This window comes from Heterodontus francisci, chromosome 38 (assembly GCF_036365525.1).
Source record: "Heterodontus francisci isolate sHetFra1 chromosome 38, sHetFra1.hap1, whole genome shotgun sequence".
NCBI lineage: Eukaryota > Metazoa > Chordata > Chondrichthyes > Heterodontiformes > Heterodontidae > Heterodontus > Heterodontus francisci.
In genome coordinates this window covers 27,851,296-27,867,433 of record NC_090408.1, presented here as the reverse complement: position 1 = coordinate 27,867,433, position 16,138 = coordinate 27,851,296, and the positions used below count along the sequence as shown (strand labels likewise).

At 47.3% G+C, this 16,138-nt stretch overlaps 1 protein-coding gene across 3 annotated transcripts in view; it reads right to left on the bottom strand.

The window, feature by feature from the left end:
- The window catches only part of LOC137352469 (WD repeat-containing protein 72-like), a 279,396-nt gene extending 264,058 nt beyond the window's left edge, over nucleotides 1-15,338 (bottom strand). For 2 of the 3 annotated variants that reach the window (XM_068017963.1, XM_068017966.1), the window contains exon 1: nucleotides 3,865-4,081. The gene's annotated coding sequence lies outside the window, so the exon portion shown is untranslated. Of the gene's footprint in view, nucleotides 1-3,864; nucleotides 4,082-15,319 lie in introns of those variants that run through there. The other variant, XM_068017967.1, reaches the window with a different exon arrangement.
- Nucleotides 15,339-16,138: the final 800 nt, after the last annotated feature.

Sequence of the window (16,138 nt, the reverse complement as noted above, 5' to 3'; positions counted from 1 at the left end):
TGAAAACCACGATTGAATCTGCCTCCACCACACTCTCAGACAGTGCATTCCAGATCCTAACCATTTGCTGCGTAAAAAAAGTTTTTCCTCATGTCGCCATTGGTTCTTTTGCCATTCATCTTAAATCGGTGCCCTCTGGTTCTTTGCCCTTCCACCAATGGGAACAGTTTCTTTCCATCTACGCTGTCCAGACCCCTCATAATTTTGAACACCTCTATCAAATCTCCTCTCAACCTTCGCTCAGTAGAACAGCTCCAGCTTCTCCAACCTAGCCACTCTGAAATCACACACTTCTTTCCAGAAAGCCGCTAACAGAACCCAGTTAAAATTTCCCAGTAATACATAACATTTCCAGGCAGGATTGCAGGGATTTGTTCAAAACACATCCCCATCCACACAAAGGTAAACTAAGCTAGAGAACAATGAACAGAAACTGGTTTTAATTTGTCAACATTGACACGTTTGAATGAAAAGGAATACCATAGAAATGTTATAATTTGAAACCCATCACGTCAGTCCCATCACATCATGCAGACAACCATGACATACACTATCAATCAACCCAATCTCTCAACAAAAGCTTGTCTTAAATATTACCTCCCAGGCTATAAGGGAGGAATTTCCTCACTGTTTTTGTTGTTTCTGGTGCATAATCAGGGCAAGTAATTTTTCTTGCAAGACAATTAAGCAGAAACAATTTCTACACATTTTCCAACATTAGTAATTGCTTCTTCTGGGTTCTGTTGTGCATTTTGTCCTTTCCCACAATCCACCTGCTGAGTGAACCATACAACACAGAAGGAGGCCATTCGTTCCATCGTGCCTGTGTCGGCTCTGTGGTGGAGTTCTCCAATTCCTCCCATTCCCCCGCACTTGCCTCACAGCCCTGTAAATGTTTCCTTTTCAAGTATTTATCCAATTCCCTTTTGAAAGTTAGTGTTGAATCTGCTTCCACCAGCAGCACCTTCCAAATCACACCGATTGGCTGTGCAAAACAAATTCTCCTCATCCGCCCTCTGATTCTAATGCCACAATATGTTAAACCTGTGTCCTCTGGTTACCGAACCTCCTGCCAGTGGAAATAGTCTCTCCTTATTTACACCATCAAAACTCTTCATAATTTTAAAACACCTCTATTAAATCTCCGCTTTACCTTTTCTGCTCTAAGGAGAACATATCCCAGCTTCTCTAGCCTCTCCACGCAAATGAAGTCTCTCATCCCTGTTACCATTCTAGTAAATCTCCTCTGTAGCCAATCCAAAACCTACATTTATATACATATTATAATGAAGGCCAGTGTCACTCTTTGCTTCTCACTGTTACACTTACAATACATTCAGGGTACTTTAGGCTGAGAATTATAAGGTATCAGCAGTTGCCAGGAACAGCTGAGGTAGATGGAAGTGAGGAATTTATGAGCCTGAAAAGTCTGGGGAGATCCATTCACAATTGCTGCAGAAATGAGATATTTTTTGTAGTAATTTTCTCTTTTGCCATTGTCCAACCCGTTTCAGACACAGTCAGATTTCCACCCTCACTCAAACCCCCACTTCTTACCCACAGTCAGGGCTTCTCACGAGCAGATATTCCATTCCCAATAGGCGATATAGCCTTGTCAGCCAAAATCATGGAGAAGGAGCAGCACAGGATGAAGCTAAGGAGAGTCGGGAAGCATTTAAGGAGCAGGCAACCCAATAGATATTCCCTCCCTACCTTATACAGCACAAACCATCTAATGGCCTTACTGAGGAGGTGTGGATAAGGGCAGTGCTCTTCAGCAAAGAGGCAATGGGGCAGATCAGTCACCTATTTTATGACGATCTGTTGCCATGCTCACCTACCCAGACTGCTTGCTCTGTAGCTCTGAAGGTGACCTCTTTACTCAACTTTTATGGCACATGTTTATTTAAGACAGCCAGTCACAGGCAATCCTTGCAGTATCTTTGCACTGTCCTTCACACTTGCACGATTCATGAAAGGCCGGAATTTGAACTTGCTGGCGAATAGGTTCCAGGTTCCACTTTTGGGGCCAGACAGCACTATGAGCAATGCATTCATCAGATAACTGACACACTTAGGGGAGAACTGGGTAATTCATCATCTTTAGCATTACAGCAGGGTAGCAACAAATAGGGCCGTCCAGTTGTATGGAGTTGCTGATTTTCCCAACGTCCAGGGTGCTATCAATGACACTTGTGTTGTTTTAAGAGTCTCCACACATACACAACCTCAACCACAAGGGCTTCCCCCTCTCTCAAAGTCCAAATTATGTGTGGCCACATATAGAGGATCCTACATTCGAACACCAGATATGCTGTCATGATGCATTCAACCTTTGGCCCTCCCTGACCTTCTCAGTAAAGAAAATCACGCCCACAGAAAGCTTCCAGGTGACAGAATCTATCCCCTGTTCCCAAGGATAATAACGTTGTTATGACCAGGTGAGATAGGAATCTAGGGGTTCCCTCTCAGCCTTTGCCTGGTCTAACCGTAACAGGGTTTAATTTTTAAAACACCATGTTTTTGGCTCCCCCCTCAGTGAATCCTTGTTCACCACTTTCCAATTGCAAGGCAAAAAAATCAATTAGACAGGTTTTCTTAGATTTAAACAAGAAAGGTGGAAGTTTATTAATCTTAAACTCTAATTCGGGTAACGGCTACGAATGCACGATGCAACCATGCTAGCATGCATAGGCGATAAACACACACGCAGATAGAGACAGAAAAAGTAGAAAGAATAAAGGGGAAAAGTTTGAGGCAATATCTGGTAATTATTTACGGTCCTTTGAGTTCAATGTGGTTGCCAGTAAGTCTTGCTGTTCGTTGGGGCCCAGTGCACGCTTTATCTTGTTTCGATGTAGGAGTCTTCTCTCCCTTGAGGTTTAAGTGACTTCAGTGGGTCCGGAAGTTTGTGAGAAAGCAACAGACAGCCAGCCAGGAGAGAGGCTCCCTTGTTCCAGGTTCAGTTGCACTCTGCAGTCTGTCTTCAAACTGTCCTGTGAGCACAATTAAACCTCCAAGTTGGCCAGCAGATTAGTCACGCGACTAAGTTTTTTCAACAAACTCTCCTACGTCTTTTGTGGATTCTCCATCTTAGCAGTCACCCTCAGTGGTGGGTGGATGGAATGCTGGCTTATTACACATTCAATGTCTGGTGATCAAAATCCATTTGGGTTAATTGGACCAGGGAGTATTTGCTTTGTCTCCACAAGCACCGTCTCTTAGTATGCAAATGTCCTCCAGCCAAATGTCCGGTGATCTCTTTAAACAAGTCATTTCTTCACTCCAGCAACAGTTTAAAATTAATGTTCATATGACAAAATTAACATGCCTCATTCTTGGCAGGTGGGGGTCTTCATGACAACGTCAATAAGATTGACTCCAACAGCAGCAGGTGGGCACTTTAATTTAAGTACATTCCTACATAAGAAGGATCATTGAGAGGACCAGCAAAACCTTAAAAGCCCACTCTTGCTGCCTTGACGGGTCAGAAAGTAGGGAGGGTGGGGTCTACAGGATTCGCCAGATTGTATATCACAACTAGTGGTGCCCATCATAACTTCGCCATTCATGAAGAGCTGGCACCTGATTTTGTTGGCAAGGAGGCTTCACATTCCTGGGACACTGAGACCACATTTAGAGCCAGGCTGTACAGACAAGACGGCCTTCACCTAAACCGGAATGGCACCTACGTCCTTGTAGCAATTAGGAAGATGTTTTACCTCAAAAAGGGTGGGCAAATTGGAAGGAAAGTCAACCTGGCTACTCTTATGCAACTTCGGAAGCCTCTCTGGCAGATTGTTGAGGCCTAGGGTGATGCCTATGGCTTCGGACTGGTGGAACCCAGAAGTCAAGGGTACTCACCTGAAAGGATGGATGTTCGAGGACCTGTCACAAATTGTGGAAGAAGGCACACAGCCAGCAGGGAAACCAGGAACCAGGTCTGGAGAGTTGCACAATGAGGAGGGTGGGCAGACAAATGGCCAGTTCCCAAACTCAGGATTGCTCCAGCTCCCACTCACACGCTCCCTGTTAGTGAAAGCACTTGCACTGACAGGAAACTCCGGACTCCTACTTAAATTGTGCAGATTTTCCAACAGCTTGAGTCTTGTCTAATCATCTACTAACTGCTCAATGATGTGAATTTGCACAAGGCTGTTGGAAAATATCACAGACTTTCAGGTCTCCTCTTCGTAGAAGTATAGACATTTCTGTAAAATATTTGTTGCAACCTAAACACTGTAAGGCAGAGCTATGAAAACAGTGGGTAAGTTTTAACTAGATTAACTGCAGCACCTTATGTAATGTAAATCTGTGAGGAGATTTTGGCCTTCAGTGATGGGTGAAACTAGAGATCACATGCATTTTCTAATGACAAGCAAGGGTGAAGCACGTCAGCTGATTACTTTGATCATTGAAAATGCAATCCCACCGAGAGCCAGTTTCACATGTACAGATATTAACTTTTAAATGAGGCTAATTGTGGAGGGGAGTAGTTTGGATTTCAACATTCTTCCTTGTGGAGATATTGGGCCAGATTTTTGTTTTTGGGTTGGGACTCTGACAACTGGAATATTTCTGGGTCATGACCCTGTAGTGCGTCAGTGTGCAACGTAAGTAATTGGCGTGGGAGTGAGTCCAACGTCCAATTATAGACGCTGGACAGGTTAGAGGCGGTAACAGGGAATTGAATGTGATTTTTAAAGGCAAGCAGCAGCCATCACTGGCCTTGCCATTGCCAATACCAATGAGTCACCAGAGATCTCAGAGGGCCTTGTGGGCACCATGCATTTCTGACACCTCTCTGGAGGCTCTGCTCTCTCTGAGAGGAGAGAGGTCTTCTACCCAGCCTCAGGGAGCAGGAATCCCCACAACGAGACCAGGAGGGTGTGGATGGAGGTCTCTACGGAGGTCAGCAGCCGGGGACCCACGAGAAGGACGGGGGTGCAGTGCAACAAAAGGTTTAATGATCTATTGCAGTCTGGTAAGATGAGTGGCCAGTAGAAGCTAGTTGAATGCGCACAAACTCTCTAAGCACTAGAATGCACACGAGATGACCTCACAGCATGTCCATACATCTCCCTCACAGTTTGCTGCACAGAGAGGCTCAGACGGGGACATCACTGAGCGGGACATAAGCCCAACGAATGTCATGCTGGGAGAGATGAGGGAAGAGCAGCATATTTATGGATCTTTTTCATCTGACCCTGCAGGAGAAAAGAGCCCATAATGCAAGGGAAATGACCAGAACGGGAGGTGGAGTGGCCCAGCTCCACACTTGAACTTCAGTAGAGGAGGCGGCACTGGAGATTGCCAGGGTGCCATCCCGGCATTCAGTGGGGAATGGAGAGATGGGAGGCCACAAGCAGCAGAGTCATTGGACAGCTCTTTCTTGAGATGAAGGGCGTGGAGGACACTCCTGCCCAATGTGAACTATGGAACTGCTGTCATACAAGGGGCTGGATGCACTGGGGCACTTGTTGATTAGAAGCATTGCTCATTACCATTGTCTTCTGTCTCCCACACGGCCACTCTGAGTGGGTGCAGGAGTGGCGCGCTGATGGTGCAAGAGGTGATCGGAGTGGATACCAGCCGCGTCCCAGCCAATGGCTACTTCCAGTATCCGGGAGCAGTGGGAAAGGGCTGAGATGGATCTCACGGGAGACAGTGGGGCAACTCCTCAAGGGGCTCCGGCGTCACGCTTCAGCCCCTCGTTCCCTCCAACTCAGCAGCCATTTGTGTGCCAGGGTCCTGTAAAAGAGGCAGCCCTGTCATGACACAGGCATGGCAGCCTGTGGAGGGCCCCCGCCCCCACCACGGGCATTTTCAAGACAAGGACAGAAGCGAAAGGCCATCTCAGCTGGTTGCAGAGAGTTGAGAACAGGCTGCCTCCACCTCATCCTCTGCCACAGGGGAAGAACATTGTGGAAGAGTAAGGGAGAGGGAGGCGTCACGTTGCTGATTTCACCTCTAGGGTCACGTGGGTGCTTATGATCTTTTCTGTCTTTATTTTCTGTTTGGAGGCTTAAGTTAATTCCATGGGTCACTGGAACTTTGCGTGAGAGACTGAGAGAGAGAGAGGTGCTTTCTTCTTGAAGTTCAACTGCAGTCTGTCTCAAAACTTTTCTGTGAGCACAATTCAATTAACTCCCAGATTGACCAGCAGGTTAGTTATGTGACTAGCTTTTTGTTTGAAACTGGCTCACCGCGAGGTTTGTAGATTCCTCAGGGCTTACCAGACACTCTCAGTTGGGGTGGGGGGGGGGGGGGGAGGGGTGCGGTGGTGGGGGGGGTGGAATGTTGGCTCTTACACATTCAATAACTCTCAATGTCTCTTGATCATCACCATAGACAAAACCTATCTGGCTAATTGGATCAGGGAGTACTCCCATTGTCTCTCGAGGCAACTATCTTCCAGAATGCAAATGTGCAGCCATGTTTTCAGCCACTGTTCTGTGGTCTTTTTAAAACAAGTTATGTTCAATGTCCAGTAAGCATTCAAATAATGTTCCATATGAAGAAATTAATATATTTCCATTTGGCAGGTATGGTTTCCATCCAATCAGCCTTTAAAATTTGCTTCCTACTTCTGATAAGCCTGTTAATGAACTCTTTAATGATCTCAACAGGCACTTAATTGGAGGCGAGTACCTGACCCGAACCCTCCCTGCCAGCCGCACTTTGAAAATAGTATCATGTGCCGGAGGTGGCATGACCCACTGCTGACCTCCTTGAACACGATATTCAAATGGCTCGTGCTGCTGTTTCCGGCTCATTGTTCCTCTGTGATGGTGACCTGCAGTCACGCAGCAAGAAGCCTTCAGTGCGAGCTGATAGTTCAATATCCTTTTCCGGCTCTGAATGATAGCTGTGTTGGAGACAGGAATGTTCAGCCACTGCTGATCAGTATGGAGATATCTCAGCCCAGACTCCTCCAATACTCAGGACCAGCAGAGATATTAATCCTCATGCATCCGCTCACTGTTGTTGGGGTCTCGAACTGACAGATCTCCACGATGAAGAGAAACATAATCGTACTGACCTATGGGGGAGAGACAAACTACAGTTTGCATCACAAAACTGACAGCATCCTAGTGGGGAGAATTTCCTCGGTGTTATTTAACAACAGCAACTGGCATTTATTAGCACCTCTGACTTTAAAATCCCAAGTCACTTCACAGGAGCGCACTGAAACAAAAAGACACTGAGCCACATAAAGAGATATTAAGACAGGTGAGGTAGGTTTTAAGCAGCTTCTTAAAGGAGGAGAGAGAGGTAGAGAGGTGGAGAAATTTAGGGAGGTAATTCCAGAACTTAGGGCCTAGGGAGCTGAAAGCACGGCCAGCAATATGCAATAAAATTGTAAACCCGTCCCGATGGTGTAGGTAAATGGTAGCCTCTTAGTTACTGGCCTGGATTGGCAAACCAGAGGTTACAAATTCAAATTCGACTATGGCAAGCCATGAAATTGAATTCAATAATTCTAATTATTGTGTGGGATCAAAAAAGAAGGCTTCATTAAAGCAGGACAATTATCAGCTGTCGGCCTCCTAACTGGTCTGGCAAGAGTCAGGCAATTACAACATCAGCTGAATCCCGCAATGTCCTCATTAGGGACGCTGCCCAGGTTGGCAGTTCTTTCTCACAGACTAGTCAAGCAGCAGCCTGACATTATTGTACTCACGGAGTTGTATTTTTCAGCCATCCTTACCTGGCAGGGGAAGAAACAATGATCACTAAGGTCATGCTCCCAGGTTTTGAGTAAAATGGCTGTAACCAATTCTAGAGCTTCAGGCCAGGGAGCGCGTAAGACCGTTTGGGTGGTGGTGAAGGATAAGGAAGGAGGTGCACCGGTTAAGAAAATCCTTATTGATTGCTGTGGATTCCAAGCTGCAGATATCTTCTGCCTGAAGGACTTCCCCAGCAGTGGATATTTTGACGTGATGTACAAGAATGTGGCGGGATGCATCAAGTTCCTGAAGGTGTTCAAGGAGAAGGGAAACCAAGCTCCGCTGTCCATCCTCAAAGCGGAGCCACTCTTCACACTGCTGTCACAACGCGACCGGGTGGTGACAATTCACCTCTACAACCCCCATGTTCCTGTCGTGGATGTACTCACCTTCCTCGCCAGGTACGTCAAGGTGGCTGGCAGCAGCACTGATGTCAAGGACTCATTTGGGATTTGGACCAGCAAGCGGCAGGTCAGGGTGACCTTGAAGGTCGATGTCAACGAATCCATCTTCCATCCTCCCTCCAGTTTCGCTATTGAGGGAGGCCGAGGCTTCTTGGTCTATGCGGGGCAGCCCAGGGTTTGTCGCATCTGTGGCAAATCAGGTCATCTGGCAGCCAACTGCAGCACAGTTGTCTGCAAGAACTGCAAGAAGGAAGGCCATCGGACCAAGGACCGTAAACAGAGTAAGTGTTGCAACCTGTGCGGTGAGGCAGGCCACCTCCACAAAACCTGCCCCAAACGCTGCCTCAGTTATGCTCAGGTGGCAAGGTCCAAGGAAAGGCCGGGAGGAGGAACGGTGAATGTGTCTGGTGCTGGGAAGGAGACAAGCAACCCTCTCCGCAGCGAGGAAAGTCTACCTGAGAAGGAGAAGAAAGGGGAGGCAGCTGAAACCAGCGACCCAACACCTACTCTGTACCCAGAAACCCCTCCTCCACAGACAGAATCAATGGAGGTGGAGGCAGCGGATGGACAAACAGGTCAGTGGCAAGTGGTACAAAGGAAAACCACAAAGAAAAAACCTCCAAAAGCGGAACAGGCCACCACCCAAACCAGTGGCAAGAGGAAGCTACCATCTGAGACAGATTACAGCAGCTCCTCCTCACTGGACGAGGAAGGGTCGGAACAACGGCACCTGCAAAAGAAGTGGCAGAACTCAAAGGAACTGGAAGATAAAGTCCCCCAGTTCCGGGGCAGTGGAAGCTGTGATGGGCCCAGCACGCCCCAAACCCAAAGCGCCGAACCTAGCGACATGCCCAGCGCATCCCAGCTCCGAGACACCGAGAACAAAGAAGCGTCAGGCGCACTCCAGCTCCAGGAAGCCGGGAAGAGTGATGTTTTCGAGGAGGAACAGAGGGGAAAGATACCAACAGCAGAGGACAGCCCAGTCCTTGCTGCCTGCAAGAATCACCCGCACTCCACCCCCATGCCACGCCAACGGAACAAACCCTGCATGAGAAACCAGGAGGGGATTCTGAGCCCAACGAACGTGAAACAGCTTGTGTACACAATAGGTATGCAGAAACATACCGAAAGACTGGGACTAGCAAGGACAAATGGTGTGGGAAGCAACAACTGACTTAAAAATGGGTATAAAATTTGCTTCAATTAACATGCGTGGCATTAAATCCACTTTTCGATGTGTTTCAACTTTGGACTACCTTGCCAAGGTCAAAGCCGACCTACTGTTTCTGCAGGAATGTGCAATAGCACATCTCAGCACCTACAGGCAATGGTTGAGATGGTGGTCCCACGGGCCATCGATCTGGTCGGGGGGTAATGATTCTCGTTCCTCCGGCCTGGGTACTCTGCTGCGGGGAGGTAACTTCACCATCTCCGAAGTTAAGGACGTGGTGGGCGGTCGCCTCCTCGTAGTAGATGTAATGTACAACAATGCTCCGCTCCGGCTAGATCAACGTGTACGCCCCAGTTCAATGCAATGAGCGGCTGACCATCTTCCAGCAGCTCCCACTGCTGCTGGCGACGTCCAGGCTGGTCATTCTAGGCGGTGACTTCAACTGCATCATCGATGCAGCTGGACGATCCGGCAGTGATGACAGCAAACTGGATGCTACGTCCAGATTCCTAATAGAAACAGTAAAAGATGCAAACCTGCAGACAGAGCGCAGTGCAGATACACCCGGTCAAGACCAGATGGATCTGCCCGTTCCAGGATTGACTTCCTGTTTGTGTCCCATGCTGTCATGATCAGATCCACCGACGTCAAGCTGGTGTTCTTCTCCAACCATTGCTTCTTACTGGCCGACTGTCACTTACAGGATGACCAGCGGGTTGGCAGGGGGACATGGAAGCTCAATGTTATACAGCTAACCCCAGAGAACGTTGAGGAATTCAAAAGGGATTACAAAGATTGGAGAAACGTGAAACCCCTCTTTGAGTCTCCAGTTCACTGGTGGGAGGCGATCAAGGAGAACATCAAGAGGTTCTTTATCTTCAAAGGGGTTCAGAGAGCAAGTGAGAGACAGAGGGAAATGTCCCGACTCCAGAAAAGAATGCAAAACCTGCTCCGGCTGCAATCGATGGGGGTCGAGGTCAAGGAGGATCTCCAACAGGTGAAGAACCAGCAGGCCTCACTCTTTGCCACGGAGGCGTCCAAGATCATCTTCCGGTCCAGAGTCCGCTCCGTTGAACAGGATGAGACGTGCTCACGTTACTTTTTCCAAAAGGTACAGAGAGAGAGCTCTGTGATCAGCAGCCTGAAGGAAGAGGATGGCTCGGTAAAGTCTTCGCAGTCCAATGTACTAAAGATTAGCAAATCCTTTTATGCTGGGCTGTACGACGTGAAGCCCATGGACAGCACGGCCTCCCAGTCCTTCCTGTCATCTATCACGGAGGTCTTAGATAACAGCATGAGGGAGAGACTGGACAAACCGCTAACTCTGGATGAGCTGACAAATGCTGTCAGGTCCTTTGAGACGAGTAAAACTCCCGTAAGCGACAGCTTACCAGTTGAATTGTAATCGACTCTGTGGGACTGGGTCGGCCCAGACCTGCAAGAAGTATACGAGAGTATGCTTCTGGCCAGCAACATGTCAGAATCCATGAGGAAAGGCATCATCACCCTCATCTACAAGCAGAAGGGGGAGAGGGAGGAAATCAGAAATTGGCTGCCCATCTCACTGCTTAATGTTGACTACAAGATTCTATCCAAAGTCATCGCCAGTTGGGTCAAGTCTGCTCTGCATTTGGTGATTCACCCTGACCAGACCTGTACTGTACCCGGCAGGATGATCTCTGATAGTCTCGCACTACTCAGGGATACGATCACCTATGTATGGGACAGGAGGGTGGACATCTGCCTCATCAGTCTGGACCAGGAGAAGGTGTTTGACAGGATATCGCACACATACATGATGGACGTGCTCTCCAAAATGGAGTTTGGGGAGGGAATCAGCAATTGGATCAAACTGCTCTACACAAATATCAGTAACGCAGTCTCAATCAATGGGTGGGAATCAGAAAGTTTCCCGATCCAATCTGGAGTCAGACAGGGCTGTCCATGCTCCCCCTTCTTGTTTGTTTGCTGTATCGAACCTTTTGCTGAGTCTATTAGGAAGGATGCGGGCATAGGAAGGGGTGACAATCCCAGCCAGAGGAGGCACTCAGGTTAAAACCTCTCTATACATGGGCAATGTTGCCGTCTTCTGCTCGGATCCACTGTCCGTTTGCAGACTGACCAGCATCTGCGACCAGTTCGTACTGGCCTCGGGAGCCAAATCAACCACGGCAAGAGCGAGGCCATGTTCTTTGGGAACTGGGTTGACTGATCCTTTGTCCCCTTCACCGTCAGGTCAGACTACTTGAAGGTGCTGGGGATATGGTTCGGAAGAGCTGGGGTGTGCGCCAAAACCTGGAAGGAGCGAGTAGCCAGGTACACCATAAACTGAGCGTGTGCGAGCAGTGATCTCTCTCCATTGTGGGTAAGAACCTGGTCATCAGGTGCCAAGTGCTCACGTTGTTGCTGTACATGGCACAGGTCTGGCCCATACCCCACTCCTGCGCCGTGGCGGTCAGCCGAGCCATTTTCCGCTTTATCTGGAGATATAAAATGGACCGCGTCCGGAGGGACACGAGGTTCAAACCTCTGGATAAGGGTGGGAAAAATGTAGCCAACGTCGCCCTCATCCTGATGACCACTTTCTTGTGCGGCTGCATCAAGCTGTGCGTAGACCTCCAGTACGCAAACACCATGTGCTGAGGTTCCATCTGTCCCCGGTGTTACGAAGGATGTGTCAGGTCGCATTGTCGTGGAACGCTCCATCCTGTTGGGCCATGCCATACCACCTATCCTTCGTGAGAAAGTTTCTGCGGGAAAACACCTTTGACCACCAATCCATCAGGCAGTGGTCTGCACGGAATGTCCTCAAGGCCCTACAGGAAAAAGAGATGTTGGATCCAGTCGGATGGTTCCCCGAGCAGACCGCCAAAGTCATTTGGCAGAATGCCTCATCACCAAAACTTTCAAACAAGCACCAAGACGTAGCTAGGCTGGCGGTGAGAAGGGTCCTTCCCGTCAGATCCTTCCTGCATGCCTGGAGTCTCGCCCCCTCCACACGCTGCCCTCGAGGTGGCTGAGGTGGGGAAGAGACAGTTGCCCATTTCCTTCTGGAATGTGTCTTTGCAAAGCAGGTGTGGAAAGAGGTGCAGTGGTTTTTATCAAGGTTCATCCCAAGCAGCTCTGTAACACAGGAATCTGTGCTCAACAGGCTGTTCCCAGGGACGCACAACGAGATAAACATCAACTGCTGCTGGAGGACTATCAATTCGGTGAAAGGCGCTTTTTGGTCTGCCCGAAACTTGCTGGTCTTCCAGCGCAAAGAGTTGTCCACGACCGGGTGTTGCAGACTGGCACATTCCAAGGTCCAGGACTATGTGCTGAGGGACGCACTAAAGCTTGGGGCAGCCTCTGCGAAGGCTCAATGGGGAAAGACCACTGTGTAAGGTCCTCCCACCAAAGTGAACTGAGGGGTGGACCCCTGGGAAACCCTTGGACTGTATACACAGAATATGGGTTTGCTGTAAAATGTACATGGCTTGTAAAATGGAATGGAAGGGTTGTGAGGCAACTCACTCCTGTATCGAAGAAAACTGATTTCCTTTACACTTTTTGGAATGTCAACCTGGTGCTGTTTTGAACTGTTTTGTAATGTATTTTTAACAGATTTTTATTAATAAAGCATATTTTTTGAAAAAAAAGTATTTTTCAGCCTCCTCCATATCATGCCCTGAGTAGGCCCTGTCCCCATGGGCATGTTAGACCCAGCAGAGGTAGAGGTAAAGTGGTGCCATTGTGAGTCCTCAACATTGACTCATCAAAGAAGGCTAAACATCTTCCTACTGATACCCACATACTTATGCCTAATCTCGTCCCAACTAACATTGACCTCCACTTGAGGGAAGCAAGGACACTCTGGTTTTGGGGGGTCGCCAAAAGCAAGACAAATCAAACGAGCCAATTACTGCCTCATCCGCCTCCTTCTAATCATCAGCAATGTGATGGAAGACATGATCAATGAATATTCATTCCTTTCACCACTGGCACACCATTGGCAGCATTGTATACCATCTCCAAAATGCACTGCAGCAATTCGCCAAGGCTTCATTGACTGCACCTTCCAAACCAGCGACTTCTACTGCCTAGAAAAACATTGGCAGCAAACGCATGGCAACACCACCACCTACAAGTTCCCCTCCAAGTCACACACCATCCTGACGTGGAACTATATCGCCATTCCTTCACTGCCGCCTGGTCAAAATTCTGGAACTCCCTCCATAAAAGCACTTCACCACATTGACTGCAGCAGTTTAAGAAGGCACCTCACCACCACCTTCTCAAGGGCAACTAGGGATGGCCATTAAATGTTGCCTTGTTAGTGATGCCCACATCGGGTGAATGAATGAAAAAGAATAATAGTGGTATGAAGTGACATACTCATTAATAAGCTTCTCACTGACACTCAATTTGGGCTTCACCAGAACCAGTTAGTTCCGATCCAATATGAGTGCAAGAACTGAATGCCACAAGAGAGTGAGTGCCCTTGACATCAAGGCAGTATTCCACCAGATTTGGCACCAAGCAGCCCTCACAAAACTGACATCGATGGGCGTCAAAGGGAAAACCTTCCAGTGGCTGGAGTCATATCCGCCATGCAGGAAGATGGCCGTGGTTGTTGGAGGTCAAACATTGCAGCCCTCAAATATCGTTGCTTTGCCAAGCTATCGTCAGTTGCTTCATCAATGACCTTCCTTCTGTCATACGGTCATAATTGGGACTGTTTGCTGATAACTCTACAATGTTCATCTCCATTTGCTATTTCTTTGATAATGCAGCAACCCATGCCAACCTGGACAACATCCGAGCTTAGGTTGTCAAGCAGCCATTAACATTCATACCACGTAGGTACCAGGCAATGAATATATCCAAAAAGAAAAGGCCAAACCACCCCCGCGCCCACCCCCACCCCCCCACCCCCCCCCCCCCCAACCCCCATAGCACCACCAGTGCCAAATCCTATGCAATCAACATCTTGGAGATTACCATTGATCAGAAACTTAACCGGCCACATCAGCACAATGGTTACAAGAGCAGTGCAGTGCAATAAGTATTTCACTGCCTGATTCCTCAATGCTTCTCAACCATCTACTGTGCTTAAATCAGGGGTATGACAAGATGCTCATCAATGACCTAGACTGCAAAAACACTCAAGAAGTTTGACACCATCCAGGAAAAAGCAGTCTGGTTAATCAGTGTTGTAGCAGCCACCCCTCGCCACTGTGGCTGCAGTATATATTCTCTTTCTAAAGGGTGCACTGCAGTAACTTGTCACGTTTACTTCAACAGCGCCTCGCCTCTCTCTCGAACAGTACCAGTGAGGGCAAGAGCAGCGGGTTGACCTCCAACTCTCATATATTGCTGCCATTCCTTCATCATCAACTGGGGCAAAATCCTGGAACTCCCTACCTAATACCATCGTGGGAAGATCATTGCCACCAGGGCTGTACTGATTCAAGGAGAATCATCAACTGAGGGTAACTAGGGATGGCCAATAGATGTAGTTTTGCCAGCATTGTCCACGCAATTTTTTTAAAAATACGTTACTTTCTTGCTCTGCTGCCTTGCCCAAATTTCCTGGATAAAGCTTGGGCTTTTTATCAACACCTTTTGCATGTTTGATAAAAGCATCAGTAAACAGATCAAGACTCTTATAAACCATACATAACTTGTGCCTCTATTTTCTGCCGTGTCAGCAAAGCCAATTAGCTCAAAACACATAGGTAGTTAGCATAGGAACTCATTAAAGGTGCCAGGTTTATTTGTAACAACAATTCTTAACACTTTTAAGAAAATCACACACATCTGTACATTACATTATACATCTGACCATTAATTAAATCCCTGGCTTTCATTTTACTTTAAAAAACTAGAAAAATGTAAGACCTAAAAAATACTATTGTGCACCTTTGTGTTTTTAACAAAGATCAGTAACTGGGCAAAAGAGAATCATTGAAACTAACCTTACACTGTTCAAAGTTACACATCTGTAATGTGAGCTTTATTAACGCGATTACCTTGATAATGAGAGAAGCTGTGGAATAAATGTGGAAAATTCTTATCAACTTCAGTAAGTCAATGATCTATTAGTGCAAGTCAGGTTAATGTGGCAGTCTCTGATGAAATGGTTTAGTGTACTGACGTATGGCTATATCTCTTTCACAACACCTTTAATCACTTCTCCTAGCTGAATCATGACTAAAAGTGTTTTTTAAAGCTTTTAGAATGCTAATTTTTCTACAGTGAAACCTACAATATTTGTAATCATTAACTTTCTTTCATTGAACTGTATTCGTACTGTGTTAAAATCAAAGCCCATCCCACAGTCACCGAGTCTCATTCATGCTTTCCTCAGACCTCAAAAGTGTGGAATACCTTTGCTCCCTCAGCTGTTGTCTAATGATCTCGGGCTTTTAGGACCTGAGCTTTATGTCAAGTAACCACCACTTGGTGGCTTGATTTTCTCGCCTCTTTTCAAAGTTGGGTTTCTCAATTGAACAAAACTCCTAATTTGCGGATGACACATACATCGCATACTTCTGTCAGCAACCTTTCCTCACCCAGCTCAACTGCACATTAGTCAAGGGTCTTAACTCTGACTAACTCAACTTTGTTGAGTGGAGACATTACATGTTCTTTTATTAACACTCAAACCACAGAGACATTTAATCGGGTGGTCCTTGCAAATATCCTTAAAAAATCTTACCTCCAGTGTATGGTAAACTTGTATAGAACACCAGTTTGGCCTCAACTGGAGTACTGTGTCCAGTTCTGGGCGTCACACTTTAGGAAAGATGTGAAGGCATTGGAGAGAGTGCAGGAAAGGTTCACGCGAA